We start from the raw sequence: 16885 nt of genomic DNA, 5'->3' as shown, positions 1-16885 counted from the left end.
TCCCCTGTGGACTCTGCTGTCTGTTTCCCCACACCTCTTACCATTCCCCCGTTTTACTGCCACCCCTTGCCCATGCTTCCCTATCTGGCCCTAGTTCTTTTGTTCTCCTTCTTCTCTTACTTCATATCATTCTCCTCCTTATATGTTATACACACACACACACACACACACAGATTTGATGAAAAAGACTCACCGGTGGCTATTGGCAGTCTCCTGTTTTCAAACAGAACAGATGCGGCCAAAATTAAGCAAGCTGAAAAACAGTCATTATATAGTCTTTCAGCACAAATATCAGTTTTATCCTTACATTTCCCATTTTAAAGCTATAAAACAAACAAAAATGCCACTAACAGCCGTGTGGATATTTCTCTTTTGCCCTTTATACATAGTTTACTAACTGAAAAAAAAAATCTCAAAGGAAATATTAACAAACCATCCTATCAAACTTACAGGGAAAGGACCTTTAGGTTTAATTATAAGAACTATAATTTGATTATTTTTAGATCAATTTTATACTATTTTTATAGTTCAATTCTCTGCCTATATAATTGTATCATCATATCTTCATTATTCAACTGTCCCCCAATATTTTCCTAAAGTGTTCAGAGCTGATTACTCACGGTACTTGCCGCCTAACACGGTGCTGCCACAAGGCATAACGTGAATCTTTACTTAAAGCTGAATTACCCTAACCTCTTAACAGAGGTTATCACATGAAGAACATTTGTTCCACTTTCTGCCCTCCAATAGCAGCTCACCAGGTAGCCAGAGGTAGTTTAACCCATAGAACTTTGATGTTTTCCAGGCTGCTGGCCAAATAAATGTTTAAGAAAGTCATATGCATGTAATATAAATCTGTAGTCTCAAGGGTTAAAAGACACCAGCTGAATGCACCAATAGCATTACTAGACGTGGGAAAGGACTAACGAACTACAGAACTGCAGCCTTTCTAAAAACAAAGTTAAGTACAAGGGTCTGATCTTGCAACTCTTGATCATGTTAGTAATTCTTATTCGTATGAGTACAGTTTGCAAGATCAGTCCCTAAAAATGCAAGCCAAAGCAATTTGCTTTATAAACTTACATCATCCTAACAGGGTTTTCAAAATACTGCATTAAATTCAAGTAAGTTACAGAACTATAAGTAACCAAAAAAATTCTAAATATAATATTCACAGCATGACTGCTACAATATAAAGACAAACATTCAGGAAACATATAATTATATAATTAAATAAGTTACACGGTACAGTGTCACATCTGCAGCAACAGAATGTGACAGACTGGAATTACAATAAGCTCAGTTACTTAAAGTAACTTCGGCACATATTGACCTTAACATCAAAAACTGACACAGTATTAAAAGTAATTTCACACAAAGCTCATCTTTCTACTCCATAGTAAAACCACATTACCCGGCAGCTAGCAGCCATTTCAGACAAAGAATAAGGAAGTTCTTAAGCACTCAAACAGTGTTATGATAAGAACAGCTTTTTCCACAGACCTGTGTTTTCTATGTAAAGACTGAACAGCACTATCTCTGAACACGTGACCAGCTGCAGTTAACCAGAAGTTGGGGGGCGGGGATAGCTCAGTGGTTTGAGCATTGGCCTGCTAAACCCAGGGTTGTGAGTTCAATCCTTGAGGGGGCCACTTAGGGAACTGGGGCAAAATCAGTACTTGGTCCTGCTAGTGAAGGCAGGGGACTGGACTAGATGACCTTTCGGGGTCCCTGAGTGATAACACCTGGAGGGGTTTGCGGCTTGTCACTAGCGAAGCATTGTGAGAGACAGCCCAAGACAGCAGTCCCACAGTCCCAGACTGCACCCCGGGGATCCCCTCACAGTGCTCCTGCTCAGTCTAGATATTGTTGTGGTGACTTTTCCGATGCGGATGTTGAGTTCTGTTTCGAGTGAAAGGTTGACTGCAATAGTGGACCCCAGGTATGTGAACTCCTTCACCACTTCAAGTTCATAGTTGTTGATCTTGAGGGAGGGTGCTTCCTCATCTCCTTGGCACATTATGTTTGTCTTTTTTAGGCTTATGATAAGCCTGAAGTTTTGGCAGGCTTTGGCAAAACTTTCCATGAGGTTTTGGAGGTGGGCTCTGTGTGGGTTGTCACTACTGTGCCATCAGCGAAGAGGAGGTGTTGGATGAGAGCCTGCTGAGTCTTGGTTTTAACCCCAAAGTACAGTGGGGTTAAAATAGAGCTTCTGATGGAACCTGGTTGCAACTTATGAGGCTACTGTCCGTCAATAACGAAGGATTTTATTTATAAAATGCATAAAATTTTAAAAAGTATTATTAAATTTTATTTTGAAAAACTTTTATGCCTGACAACAAAATATTCCAGACAAAAGTAAACCAAATCCACAATTAATCATGAGTGACTAGGGAAAGCATAATAAATGAAAAATCCCATGGACTGGAATGTGTTTAGCTACTCCCATAGCCACCAACAGCCACCCTTTAATATATTTAGGGGCCCACTAAGGTAATTAGGAGTCTTTACATTAGCTTCAATAGACTTTTTATCAGGCCCTAAATTCCATATAGGTCATCCAGTTTTTACTTAAATACATTTATGCCACTATAATTTCAGGTTCATTCCACCTGTTCACTATCTCTAACACCGAAATAAATATTACATATTTTGAACAGATATTCCTTCTTAATTAACTTGTCCCCTACTTTTAATCTGCCTGAAACTCAGATAGATAAAACAATTCTACAGTAGCCCTTAGTTAATATACACACATACACACACCTCAGTTATGTCACATCTTACTTATCATATCTCAAAAAGAAATCAAACACTTATTTTATTAAAACTAAAAAATGAACTTTGTTTCTATCTGCAAAGTTCAGACGATTTTCAAGGGAAATTAATGAATGTTGCTAATAGCTGGATCTGAGGAGGCATTAGGAAGAGACAATAATGAGGAAAGGCAATACATAACCTTTAGATGGAACAATTAGAGATCAGTTATTAGTCACAGAACAGCATTCTGAAACTGCTTCTTCATTAATCAAAAATGATTCCAAATTAGAATGTTTAATTATTTGCAGAGAAAAGTTTTGTATATTCTGTCTCAAAAAATATATATATATGCGAATAAGTTCATGAAAAAATTTCTAACTCCCATTGATCATTTCAGTTGGAAAATCATGTTAAAGCTGTAGTTAAAGACAAATCCCAGTCCAGAAACATGTAAAACCAGCTGGATTTCAAGGCAAAAACACTAGTGAGCTGTTTGAGCAGTCCCAAAGCTAAAAAGGCTTTATCAACCAGTTTCATCTGATGTCCTAGCGCAGGGGGGACAGGGGGCCATGGCCCCTCACTTTTTACCAGCTGTAAGGGCAAGTGATGGGGGGGAGGGGAAACAGGGCAGAGAGGAGCAATCTGTGACTGGGGTCTGGGGTGGGGGGAAGGCGGCATGAGGGCAGGGAGCTTGGGGAAAGGGGAAGTGCGAGGATGCTCAGGGAGGCAGGCAGCATGGGAGGCAGAGGCAGAGTTGGGGGGGCAGGGCTACGATATGGGTGCTGGTGTCCCCCCCCCTTTTGAGAGCTTCCATTGCCCCATCCCAGTGACCTACACACCTGATATCCCAATTTTTTATTGCAGTCCAAAAAAATTATTTTTTAAGTAACTATACAACAAGCCTAATCCAAAACCCATTCAAATCCATGGAAAGTATCTCATTAACCTCAACAGGCTTTGAATGAGGCTCGGTGTTTGTCCATTAGGCATTGCTATGGTGAGCAGAATTTGCTTTCTGTTTACCAGGGACAGTTGAGAGAAACAGTGATGAACAATGTTTTGAGTGAAAAGAAAAATCAGATGAGTGTAGCCACTATCAAAGCCACACTCCTAACTTACTGGGGGGGGGGGGAGGGACCTCCAGTACAAATGCATGTCACCAGGCCCGGCTCTGGCTTTTTGGCTGCCCCAAGCAAAAAACAAAACAAAACAAAAAAAACCTGCGGTGCGGCCGGAGCGCGGGTGCAGGGGGACCGTCTGGGGGGGGAGGGGGTGGGAGCGGGCGGGAGAGAGAGAGAAGGGGGCGGCCAGGGCTACAGCAGGGGCGCTACCACGCGGCCCCTCCCGCTGCGCCGCCTCCTGCCGCCTGCCGCGAGGGGAGGGCTCCGCTCCGGTCGGCGGCGAGGAAAGGAAGAGGACTGCCCTGCAAGGCGTTCTGGTTCTCCGCACCGCCGCCCCATACAGGGGGGCCGGAGCGGAACAAGAACACACACACACACACACACACAAAAAAGCAGCCATGCCGCCCTAGGATTGGGCAGAATGCCTCCTCGAACAGTCTGCCGCCCCAAGCACCAGCTTGCTCAGCTGGTGTCTGGAGCCAGCCCTGCATGTCACTGTTAAGTCAAAAGCTGGCAATAGTGACACCAGTGCATATTTTATAAAGCAAATTTTATCTTTTGTATAAGTATTTCACACCCTTAAAAATGTAGCCACAAGGATAATTGCATTTTCTTTTGAAAATAGTCACCTTACCAAAAATAAAATTGAAAAAAGTTCACTAGTGCAAAGATTGGCAATGAAAAGAGAGACTTTCTGCAGCTAGATCCCCAGGCTAAACACAGATAAGGCTTAAGCCTAAAGCCTAAAGCTTCCTTAAGCCTAGAGACCATAGAGTGACAGACAGATTGTCTAAAGTAGCTTTCCTGTTACTGATTATATTATGTCTCAGAGAATCAGGTGATTGCTCTTCATTAGCTTGGTTAATTCCCTATCAGCCATTTAGTACTGACCAGGCGATTTGTAGCTGTTAGAAGTATAGTATTGTTTTGTTTCAAATACAGCAAATTTGATTACTCAAAATCACAAACAACAAATCCTTCAAACACTTGCACTTAACTTTACTACTCTTATTAGTGCTGTTGAATGGGAGGAGGAGGAGAGAGAGGAAGGACATGGGTAACAGTAAGTTCCCACAGTAACTCATTTGACATTTCCATTAAAACTCTGGCTTGCATTTTGTATTCTCTTTGGGCAGCTTTCTCACTCCTTCACTTGTTCGAGACTTCATGGAAGAAGAGTTTTTAGGAGAGATTTAACTGAAGGGAGGAATATGGTGCAGCAAACAGGCATACAGTGGTATACCAAACTTCTTCAGGTCCTCAGTAGCCCACCAGAGGGACTCAAGGTGCTTTAGCTATTAGGCTTCATAGGCACAAGACCTGGTGAGCCCAATAGTCACGCAGATACATGGCTATGGTGAAGGGATATTTTACTAGTGGTCTCAGGAAACGTTGTAAACTACCCCAGATGGAGTGGCTAATGCAATTAAACTCCAAGTTACACTTTAGCCATTCCTAGCTTGGCCTCTGGGGGCAGTCCAACAGAGGGTAGGGTTCCTCCAGCCTACTTTTTGGGGTGCCTTCTCCAGTCCATTCCTCGATTAAAGGCAAGTAAGTAACTTGCAGGTTTCCTGGCAAGGATCAGTCCGTGGGGTGTGTGTGTGTGTGTGTGTGTGTGTGTGTGTGTGTGTGTGTGTGTGTGTGTGTGTGTGTGTGTGTGTGTGTGTGTGTGTGTGTGTGTCCTCTGTGTTGTCCCCCTGCTGCTGCAGCAGTGCTTCCTGCACAGTTACTGGTAGGAGGCTGCTCCAACCAAAACAGCAGCAGACTACCAGGCCCCCCACAGTCTGACTCTGTATAGCTTTCCTGTACAAGAACAGTAGCCCTTTCTCTAAAGTCCAATAATCTCTGGTCAGAGCACATGTCCCCCTTCCCAGATTAGTCCCCAGTAGATAGGACACTTTGTCTGCAATAGCCTTCTCCTGGTTCCTATCCCTTTAAAAACCTGTGCTAGCCACTGGCTCTTGGTCCCTGAGAGTTTCCCTCAGATTCAAGCCCTCTTCTGCTTCTTGCCATAAGTTCTGCACAGACTTGTATCCAGCTGTAATGTCTTCCTGTTACAGCCTGTTCTTCTTGCAGCTCTTCAGCTTCTGCTCGCTTCATTGGCTTCCTGCTGTGCACACAGCTCCTCAGCTTCTGAAGCCTGCTTTCCCACTCTGCTCCCTCCTAGCTTAGCATGTGGCCAATGCCCATGATGCTCCCAGCTCAGCATCCAGCTTTCATGCTCTATTGTCAGCTCACCATGTCACCTCTCCAGCCCATGCTGATCTAGCCACTGTGTTCACAGGGAGAGAAATCATTTTTGGTAAGACACACAGTTTCTGCAGATTCACTCAGCGCTGCCCGGGGGGGGAGGGGCAAGTGGGGCAATTTGCCCCAGGCCCCGGGCCCCACACGAGAGTTTTTCGGGGGCCCTGGAGCGGGGTCCTTTACTCGCTCCGGGGGCCCCGGAAAACTCTCATGGGGCCCGGGCCCCCGGAGCTTCTTCCGCTCCGTGTCTTCGGCGGCAATTCGGCGGCGGGGGGTCCTTCCGCTCCGGGACCCGCCGCCGAAGTGCCCTGAAGACCCGCGGTGGGGGTCCTTCCGCCCCGGGACCCGTCGCCAAAGTGCCGGGTCTTCAGTGGCAATTCGGTGGCGGGGGGCCCCCTGAATCCTCTGGGTGGCCCTGGATTCACTACACAGGTTTGGGGATTGTTTTCCAAGTATATGGTGGAGCATGGAAGCATAGGAAACAATCTGTTGTTGCCCAGTATTCCCTTTGTACTTGTTATACTCGTAGGACAGATATAAAAAGCTTTTGCTGGTGGAAAGCACTGACAAAGATCCTTTCCTCCAAGCAGAGGGGTGCATCAGGAAATTCTACAGTGGGCAGGGGGCATATGAGGAAATGAAGCCATGGCATCCCTAGTTCCTGATGATTCCCTGAGGCTATAATCTCCATAGGGGATGTGGCAGCAGGAGACATGAATTAAGGCAACCCTCGTGGGAAGCACAAGCCATTTCCCATTGGTCCCTGTGCAGGCCCTCGTGCCAGTGCAGGGATAAATTTCCCCAGAGACATTTGTGAGAGAACGAGATTTAAAGGGTACCAGGGCTGGCATCATTGGTGGAGCAAAGAAAGTGGGAGGAATACAAAAAGGAGATCAAGCCTAAAATGTAGGAAGGAGCTGTATGATAGAGTCTTGAAGGCAAGGCCAAGAAGAAGTTAGAATATAAGAACGGCCATACTGGGTCAGACCAATGTTCCGTCTAGCCCAGTATCCTGTCTTCCGGCAGTGGCCAATGTCAGGTGCTTCAGAGGGAATGAACAGAACAGGTAATCAAGTGATCCATCCCTTGTTTTCCATTCCTAGCTTCTGGCAAACAGAGGCTAGGGACACCATCCCTGCCCATCCTGGCTAATAGCCATTGATGGACCTATCCTCCATGAATTTATCTAGTTCTTTTTTGGACCCTGTTTGAGCATTTTGTAGTAGGTCAGCCTTTCTTGACTATATTGGCAGCACATAGCAGGGTTTTTAACCTCCGGCATGCCAAAATGCCGGTCGGGCCCATGAATCCCATCAGTCTTTTAACAGTTTCTTCATTCTTTTAGTATGGCATTTCTGAACATTATTTCAGCTTTCACATGTGGCACTCTGCCAAACATGGAGCAAAATGATGGATAGCTAGTCATGCTGTGAGGACATTATTGTAGTTAAGGTCAACTCTTGAATCATCTCAGTCCATTTTTCTTATGCTCGAGGGAAAAAGCCCTTTTCATATATTCGATGGTTTGGTTAAACCTTTCAATTCTCTCCCCATGGGGAAGTGAAGTGCTGCTTAGAATTATTTAAATGCTTCAGTTGATAACATCGTATAGAAATGTTGCCATGAGAACTGGCCCCTTAATCTGGTTATATTTTGGAGAGGTGATAGCTAGTATTATGAACAATGGCTTATAAACAATGTTGTGGTTTCCACTGACTTCAGTCTGAGTTGGATCAGACCCTTCAAGATTCAACTGGAAGACTTTTACCATAATATCAAAGTGCCATGTTTTGATTTACCCCACTGTTTAACAGTCATACAATTGAGCTGTGAATTTCAAGAAAATCTATCACCAATTCTATCATTCATTGGCATGGAAATTGCTTACTAACTCTCAGAAAATGCTAGTAGTATTTTACATCAGAATGCTGCGCTAAAACCAGATTTGCTGTAGCACTGAGGGCTTTTCTGAGGCATCATTAAATGAAGGAAATGAATTTTACAACCCAGAAAAATAAAATGTATTTTAAAAAGTTTTGGAAAGAATATGAAAGCTCTATTACATTTTGTATTTAATCATAAACATAAAAACATCAAATATACAGATCAATCCCTGGTCTTTCTAGCTCATTTTTAATTTGTAGCAAATCAATGTAATCTGTATTACACTTCATTGTCTTGATGCAGAATGAGGAATTATTTTTAGTGATGTAACTTATCACATCAAGCTGTTAGAATGTAGAATGCAAAAACAATCCTGGAAATATTAATGAATCATTAAGACTGTGCTGCTGCACATTGGATCAAACTGTGTTAACTCTGTCACCCCCGTCCTTTCCTTCCGGTAGAATCACACAATAGAGAGATGTGTTCAGCAAACACCTGTTACTCATGTACCATAACTACCTTTGCCTCTTATAGGATCTTCTTGGCCTGGCACAACTCAAGTACTCAATTGTGCAAGACATTGAACATTATAGTCCTGACCCAACAAAGCATTTAAGCACTTCAACGGGATTACTCATATGCTTAAATTTAAGCACAAGCTTAACTGCTTTGCTGAATTGGGCTTTTATTAACAAGCATACACAGTTGCATCACCTCCTCCTTTGGTAAATCCAAAGATTCTATATTGGCGTTCCTCTCCAGTTATTCATTGGGAAGTGAAGCATGGACCAGAAAGAGAGACCAGCCGCTAGACCTCAGAGAACTGCAGAAGGCCAGAACCATGTGTGTGGAGGCCTCATGCCTCAACACCAGCTCAGGTCCCTGACAGCCCTTCCTCTCCCTGGCAGCATGGATCCAAAGGATCTGGATAACCAGGGATTCCCCCTGACCCTGGAGATCTCCTTAAAAGAGGGGAAATAATGTTTGTTAACTTTTTCAGTTACTCCCTGCTGCTCAGATTCACAAACTGGCAAAAGGGTTTCTGAGAGATCCAGAGGAGGGGGAGGTAGGTGGAAAGCGGTGTATGGAGAACCTTCTTTCGTCCCGTTCCCCTCCCCCCAATGACTGTGGTATTTTCATGCTCATTTTTATCTAATGAAGTAGTATTCCATAATCTCAGTATGATTAATGTGGGCACATTTCCTATAATTACTAGTTTAATTAGTTTACAGAAGCTGGAGTTTTTAAAAGCTAAGTAACTTGGCCAGTAAAAATTATATTGTCCTAGTGGTAGCAGAGTTAATTTCTGACAAGGAACAACGTCAACATGACTTTGAGTGGGTGACAGCACTTGGCAGCTTTAAAACTGTATCATCATCTATGTATTACTCCTGGGGGAATTCTGTGCCAAATATTAAAAATTCCACATACTGTATTTTAAAAATTTGCAAAATTCTGCATATTTTATTTGTCAAAATAACACAATATCATCATGCCAGTTTCATTTTTTTTTGACAAATAGATTCCTTACTAGGCATATTAATACAGAACTTTGAGTAATTAATTTAAATTACAATACAAAACTGTATTTCCTGCACCCATCAGAAACAGTGCAAAGGCTTGGGAGTGTCAAGGGTAATAGAGGAGCTGAGGGAGAGGGAAGGAGCCTGGAGTGAACCTGGAAGGTTGTTGGGTGTGGATGGAAGAAGTATGGAACAGGTTTTTTTGGGGGGGGGGCAAGCTTGTTAGGTAGTTGGGGAATCTCCCAAGGCAGACCCTGGCTGATCCCAAGCCTCTCCCATTCCTTCAGGCACATCTGCCCCGTCCCTGCATGCCCCATGCTGATGGGTGCCTGGAGCCTCCTCCCCCATCCCCATGTGACCATGCACCCCTACTCCCATTCAGCCCCTTGCTCAATTCGGGGTCACCCCACTAGCTCCTGATCCCATGCCCCAGTCTGTCCTGCCCATTAGTCATTCTGAACCCCAGTCTGTAACCCCCGCAGCAGCTTTGTGTGCCCCACTTTGTCCTAACCTGGCTCCACAGGCCAGGTGCTGTGATGAACTTCTACTCCTGGGGGAATTCTGTGCCACTGCACACACAGAATTTCCCCCCCACAGAAAATACATTCTGCCCCAGAAGTGCTACAGTTCTGCCTTTTGCCTACCAGAGGCTGATGTGGCACCAGAACAGCATATCTGAGATAACAGAATCAGGTTCTAGAGTACTTTATAGATCTTTGGCAGGCTACTATAGCCTCTTGACAGGATTAGAACACAACAGGCATTGTGGCTTTGAAGTAAAACCACCTATTTCCTATGTATATACATGTAATTAGTTGCATTCATCAGCTTAAGGTAATTATCCATTAAGCAGTTCATAGACAGTTTGCTACAAACTTCCAAGAGAAATATAGATAATGGTTTTATTACACTAAAGTTTCATCTAAATGTTAATATTCCCTTGTGATCTCTGAATCAGTAGAATATAGTAACAGACAGGAACCGTCTGGTTACATTGTTAGCATCTAACAAGATATAGGTAAACACAAATACAATCAGTATCTTCTTTTAATTCTCTAACAGTACAAGTCTACATTTCAAAACTCTAGTCTAACTAACATGGTTTGGTAGCTATTTATAAGGAATGGCCCTAATTACCATTTGAATACTTTTCAAATATTTCTTTAAAAAAGTGGTTTTCAATCTGCGGCCTAGCTGTGTGCTAAAAATTCAAAATTTGCTGCTCTGGTCTGAAAGGGAGCAGAGCTGGCTGAGGGGGAGACAGTGTTTGGGAGCCTGCTGAAGCACTCCTGCCAGTAGGGGGCTGGTGAGTGGGTCTCTGGGCAGTTTTGTGTGTGTGTGTGTGTGTGTGTGTGTGTGAGGGGGTGCTCTAGGCAGTGAGGGGGTGTGGGGTGTTGGGAACTAAGGGTTTGTGAGGGTGCTGCAGCACCCCCAGGTTTTAGGCTGCCTGGCCCCAAGCGGTGCCCCAGCTGCAAGCTTCCTCACCCCACGCTGAGGGCTCCGCTCCTGGCCCCATTCTGTGGAGGGGGGTCTGCACAGTGGGCACTGAGCATAGGGGACTGTTGGGGGGTTGGTGCGGGCACTGTGGTTCTCAACCTGTGGCCCACGTAACACACAATGATAAATAGGTGGAGAACCACTACTTTAAAGGTTGAATTTGGGTCATTTATCCTGCAAGTTGTTTAACCCTTTCTGGCTCAGTGTCAGAACATTTTCAAAGTTTTAAGAAAAAGAAGTACACATTTTGTTATAGCACAGAATACAGACTTTACAAATAAGATTAATGCATGCAGCAACTTACAAACATTCTATAGAGTCTAAACACTAAATACATTCTTATAAGACTAATACCTATTTTGAGCAACACTAACATTAAGTGAATTGGTCTGGTCTCCAGCTATAAGTGTGTTTGATCTCAGCTAATGCCTGCAGCCTTGGCAAAATCTGGCACCTGGCCTGCCGGCATCACAGCCATAAAGCGTTAGACAATTTTATTCCACTTTTTGAAATAAAAACTCGTTATATCAGTGCATGAAGCATTTTACATAACTTCATTCCTATTTTTAAAACAATTGCTATTGCTTAGGAGTACCCCACTGACTCGACTTAAAAATTGGTTTCAAACTTCGACATTGTGGGGCTCTTACCAAGTATTGCCAAGCTTAAGCCAAAGAATAATATTTCTGCCTATCTAGACTCAATTCTAAACTCCCAAATAAGGTTTATTACGGAAGTTCTTGGCCACAGCCTTACAAAAAGAGAAGATTATAATTTGTCTCTGGATAGTGTAGAAATCACCCATATCAGGAGCTATCACAGAGTTGTTATTTAATATATAATTCTTTCTATATCATATGACAAACAAGGATTTTAAATTCTCTTTGAGCAGTGTTAAGATGTGACACCTACTGAGTTGGGGCCAATCTTGCAAACAGGTTGTGGGCTAAAGATTCAGCCCCCATTAGTCCCTTTGTATTGTTCCCGTAGTGCACCTTAACCAACCTACTAAGGATTACTCTTTTGTTTAGGAAATGGTTGGGTGCTGTAGGGGTAGCATGATGGCTCTATCCCTTTCTGGTCCTCTGTACCCAGCCTCCAGTGTAAAGGTATGTTTGCAGAAGGGGGCGGGGAGGGGAAGGTGGTCTAGAACTCCTCAATGTCTCATGAATCCCTTAGGGGGATAAACAATCAAATGCTATTTAGAGCAACTCTGAGGCCACTTTTAGTTGCACATGGGCCTGAACTGTTCTCTGGACATTCCTAAGATCAGGGGAACACATAAGTCACTTTTATCTCTCCTCCTCCAGCCATGCATTGAACAAAGAGGACTGGCCATGCATTTGGCACGCCCATTACAGTCATTGGTCGTTCTATGCATGGAGCTCTTACAACACTGAACCCATAAGCAAATGACTCCTCGATAAATCTTAAATAATCATTTTTAAAAATAGCTCTAGGTCATTCCCCAGAGTGTCCAATACAGGAGGCTAAAAAACCCACATACATGCACAAAGCATGGAAATTGTGGTTCTCAAGACAAGTAGTTGCATACTAAAAAAAAAATGCATAATTTTATAAAATTATGCATATTTCACATGTTAAATTAGTAAAAAGTCATTTTAAAAAATTACATTTGTAGCCCATTAGCTCATTTTATCATTTAATTGTGTTGTCTATTGTTATGGTTAGTTCATATATTATTTCATGGGTAATCAGTATGTGATGAACAGAGTTAAGTTGCAGGTATAGGTATAGCTATAAGTAGAATAGGATCATAGGAATATAAGATTGACAAGTATTTAGGAGTATGAGTGTATATTAGGTATACAAGTAAAGTAAGGTTGTAATACAAGGTCTACAGACTAATAGGCCGGTAAGATTGCAACTTAGTCACACTAGGCCTCAGGCTTAAGGATGCTTGACATAAGTAGGTGATCCAGGAATAACCCTGTACCAGTAAAGTTACAAGATTACTGTGAAGAATGTGCAAATAGGTGATGTTTTAGGAAAAATACATTGCAATATACCCGTCTAGACCACAAGACACCTCATTGTAGCATCATTGAAGTTTCTGCTCTTAAAGCAGGTTGCATGGAAACATGTTTATGTAAATATGAATATGATGCTAATGAGAATAAGCGGAACTAAGAGGACAATCTATGAGAAGCAGGGCACCCCAAAATGTATGGGGTAAGAAAGTACATATAAGGAAAAGCAGTTGGAGCCCTCATGCATATGCATAATGTATTAGGCATGGTCATAACTGAATAAAAAGGGTTCCCCGTTATGGATAACGTGGAAAGACCCAAAGAGGGAAGACTCCTGTATCAATGACCACCTGTTGAGAGATTCACCAGACTCTACATTATCTTTGGGTGTTTGAGTATGAATATGGCACTGGCTATTGCGTGGGCTCTCTCAGGTTGTGCATCCATGTATGTGTGTAACTTATAAATAAATTCTTGTATTGTAAGTTATTTATTTTTTACTGCCTACTGTTTTTGTGGTCGTGTATTCATTCTTCATAGGCTCCTAAAAGTCTCCCAATCTAAGAAAATTGTGAAGTGTAACTTTCACCCTGTTTATCTGAAAACTGAAGCAGCACAGGAGCTGAGCTCACTCCCAAGGGCCAGGATACTTTAAAACAGGACTATCATTTCAATTTTAAATAGAGGCTACACACTCTTCCCTCCCACTGTCAGAGGATGCATGTGCTTAACAGAGATCTCTTTAGACTGCACAGTGAGAAGATCCAAACACCCTGCATGAGATCCAAAATGACTTCTCCTGCCAACCATCACCTCACTGAGGACTGAAGATGGGGCTTATTTGAAACTTGCTCACTATGGGGAGCAAGAGGGACCACTGGTACAGTGGAGTATGAAAATGCCTTCACCTTTCCCCCTGCATTTCTTTTGCAACTCTTCTGGGCCTTGCGGTCAAAGTAGTGAGATCGAATCACTATCCTGCCCACACCATTTTGTGGAAGCACATATGGTCTGTATTACATAAGGTCCTTGCATTCTTTTCTCTTCCTTTTAGATTCCATTACCACACACACCACCATAAGATTCTATATAACTTGTAATCAGACAAACTGATTTTTTGGAAAAGTACACAAACTTCTCAGCTAAGATCATACATTCTGCATTTCTCTCAAATATAAGTTTTTACAACTTACTTATAAATTCCTGAAAATCTTGGTTTTTAATGGAAATGTGATACAGCTTTAAATATGACATCTCTGGGTGGCATACATAGTGCTAGGAAATTCAATGTCTCCCTATGGCAAACATATGACGGGAAGATGAAATGCTAGTTTTCTCTTACAACTTAGCTGTTGGGTCTGAGATCAATACACCTCTGACAGAGTTAATTCAGTCAGACAGTATTTATTGCAACTCAGAAATATAATTATAACCTACAAATATTACCATTAAATTGTTATATTGTTCTGAGGTATTTCTACTACATATTTAATGGTTGTTGCACAAAATTTTCTTTGTATAAGCAGACCATTCTGTCATTGCGAATGCTAACTTTTGCTTCCATCATTTCTTTTATTAATGAAACAGCAGCCTTAATGTATCATTCACTTTCACACCAATAGCTATCCTTTTCCATGACAACTTAAACTACTTAATAGTGAAGTCACTAGAAAAAGAAATATCCACATGCACATCATTATAAAAGCAATATTTTTTTTAAAAAAGTATTTTTTGTGGGGACAAATCTTTTTTTTTTTAAACAGCAAAATGAGTTGTCAAAATAATCTTGAACTGAAAATTAGCAACACGATAGTCAGCAAGAAAATTGTCTTGCATAACTTTTTCTTCAACTTTTAAATTCCCTGAGAAGATTTTACTGGAAGTGGTACTTAACCTTTATATGTCAAGATCTTGGAATGTCTAGGTCCACACTTGTACAGCCAGGCCAATTATCTTCAATTAAGCAGTAAAAGTATGAAGCTCTGTCAGTGCCAGTACTAATTCTCTAGCCGCATACTATATGTACAGAAGCACTCTAAGGGTTAAGCCTGAATCATCTTCCAGTAACATTTTAATGAAACACACCTTTATGCAAGTTCACCATTAAATATATTTCATTTGGAGAAGGTTTAACAGCAGCCTTAAAGAATAAAACAGCTTGGGTACCCTAATTTGACATAGAAGGCATGTTGCCCTATTGCCTTCGAGGGGTGTCTTAACTATACACCTTGGATATTTCTTCTGGACAGTGAGCACAGACAATATTAAATGTGGTGCATAGATTTACTGGTTTACAACAAACATATTGGAGCAGTTCATTTTTAAAAGTGTATGGTAAACGATTACCATCACCTACACTGTAAGAACAATGGTAATAGATATCTATCATACTGCCATTTTGTTATTTGGTGTTGAAAGGAGGGCAAAATAAATAAAAGTATATATTATATGTAGTCATGTTTTAGAGAGAGAAAAATGCAGCAAGAAACTTTCAGTACCTTTTCCTCATAAGTAACAGATAATTCACTGAATTGTTCTTATTAGCTAAAAGGTATTGATTATAAAAAGGTATAAAATATACATCTGTACAAATTATTCTGACATTATCACCACTGAGCAAAGCAGTGCTGTGCCAAATGGGTAGGAGAGTGAAAGACACCTTCCCACCCCCACAAGGACCAGTGAGTAAGATGAGTTTTCCTTGCATCCCCCATGTACCTTTGAACTCCCATCTGCATCCCACTTTTTCCCCCTCTTAATCAAAGAGATATTGATACATTTAACAGACATATTACCTTTGATTATTAAGTTATTTCTGTAAAGGCACTTTGACAGGCAGTACATACCTTTTTAGGACCCAAAGGGCAATGATGATGTCATATCTCCAACCCAAAAACCACACTGTGTTTTGGGTTTTTTGGGAGGGCGGGGGGTGGGGGTGGAGAAGAGATGGAAATAAAACATGGAAAAGGTTTAAAAATCCATAAAGGTTTTATGAAATGAAGCACAAAATGCATTAGTATGCATTAGATTCACTTTGTAAGCATATTTATTTCTCAAACATAAAAAGGCACATTGTCCAAAATAAAAAGATTGCAATTCCATTCGTGAATCACAAGAACACGATAATCAAGTCCCTAGTCTACTAACTCATTAGGCCTATCACCTTTTACACGTGCCCTTAGATACCTAGAAGTTGTTTTTTTAAACCAACATAATTGCTTTTTCAGATCCCAGCCTGTTACAAAGTGGCAACCAGAACAATCCAGATGTGCTAAAAACATGCTCGATCCATGTTCGAGGGCGGAGGGAGTATTTTTTCCCCACCCCTGAGCAACAATAGTTAATGACGAAAGTGCAGTGTAGACCTGGCCTTAATAACAGCTTCCACACAGACATACAATTTCTTAGATTAAGTCTACACTACCACTTTTGTCGTTATAACTTACGTCACTTCAGGGTGTGAATAAACCATGCCACTGAGCACCATAAGTTACACCAACTTAAGCACCAGTATGGACAGCACTATGTCAGCAGGAAAACTTCTTCCACTGACATAATTAATCCACCCCCAATGAGCATCAGTAGCTAAGTCGACGGTAAAGAACTCTCCCATTGGATTAGAGCAGCTACACTAGAGAGCTTACAGCGGTGCAGTTGCACCTGTAAACTCTCTAAAGTAGCCAGAGCCTTAGTGAGCAAATATTTACTACATCCACAGACATTTTCAAATAGTATGAGGAATACTTTTTAATATCTCCTTAAAACTATTAGGCTGTAAATATATTGGTGTCCCTTACAGAGATGTCCCCATCTTGCTGTTGTCACATATATTTCAGTGCAAGGTTTCCACAGAACA

The 16885-nt window shown here is 41.9% G+C and overlaps 1 protein-coding gene across 3 annotated transcripts in view; it reads right to left on the bottom strand.

The window, feature by feature from the left end:
* KYNU (kynureninase) overlaps positions 1 to 1532 on the bottom strand; it is a 79241-nt gene extending 77709 nt beyond the window's left edge. For 2 of the 3 annotated variants that reach the window (XM_065413502.1, XM_065413504.1), the window contains exons 1-2: positions 1415 to 1510; positions 194 to 253 (exon numbers count right to left, since the gene is read on the bottom strand). The gene's annotated coding sequence lies outside the window, so the exon portion shown is untranslated. Of the gene's footprint in view, positions 1 to 193; positions 254 to 1414 lie in introns of all 3 variants that reach the window. The other variant, XM_065413503.1, reaches the window with a different exon arrangement.
* Between the last annotated feature and the right edge of the window lie 15353 nt (positions 1533 to 16885).

Source organism: Emys orbicularis, chromosome 11 (assembly GCF_028017835.1).
Source record: "Emys orbicularis isolate rEmyOrb1 chromosome 11, rEmyOrb1.hap1, whole genome shotgun sequence".
Lineage (NCBI taxonomy): Eukaryota > Metazoa > Chordata > Testudines > Emydidae > Emys > Emys orbicularis.
This window is presented reverse-complemented; position numbering and strand designations above follow the sequence as displayed.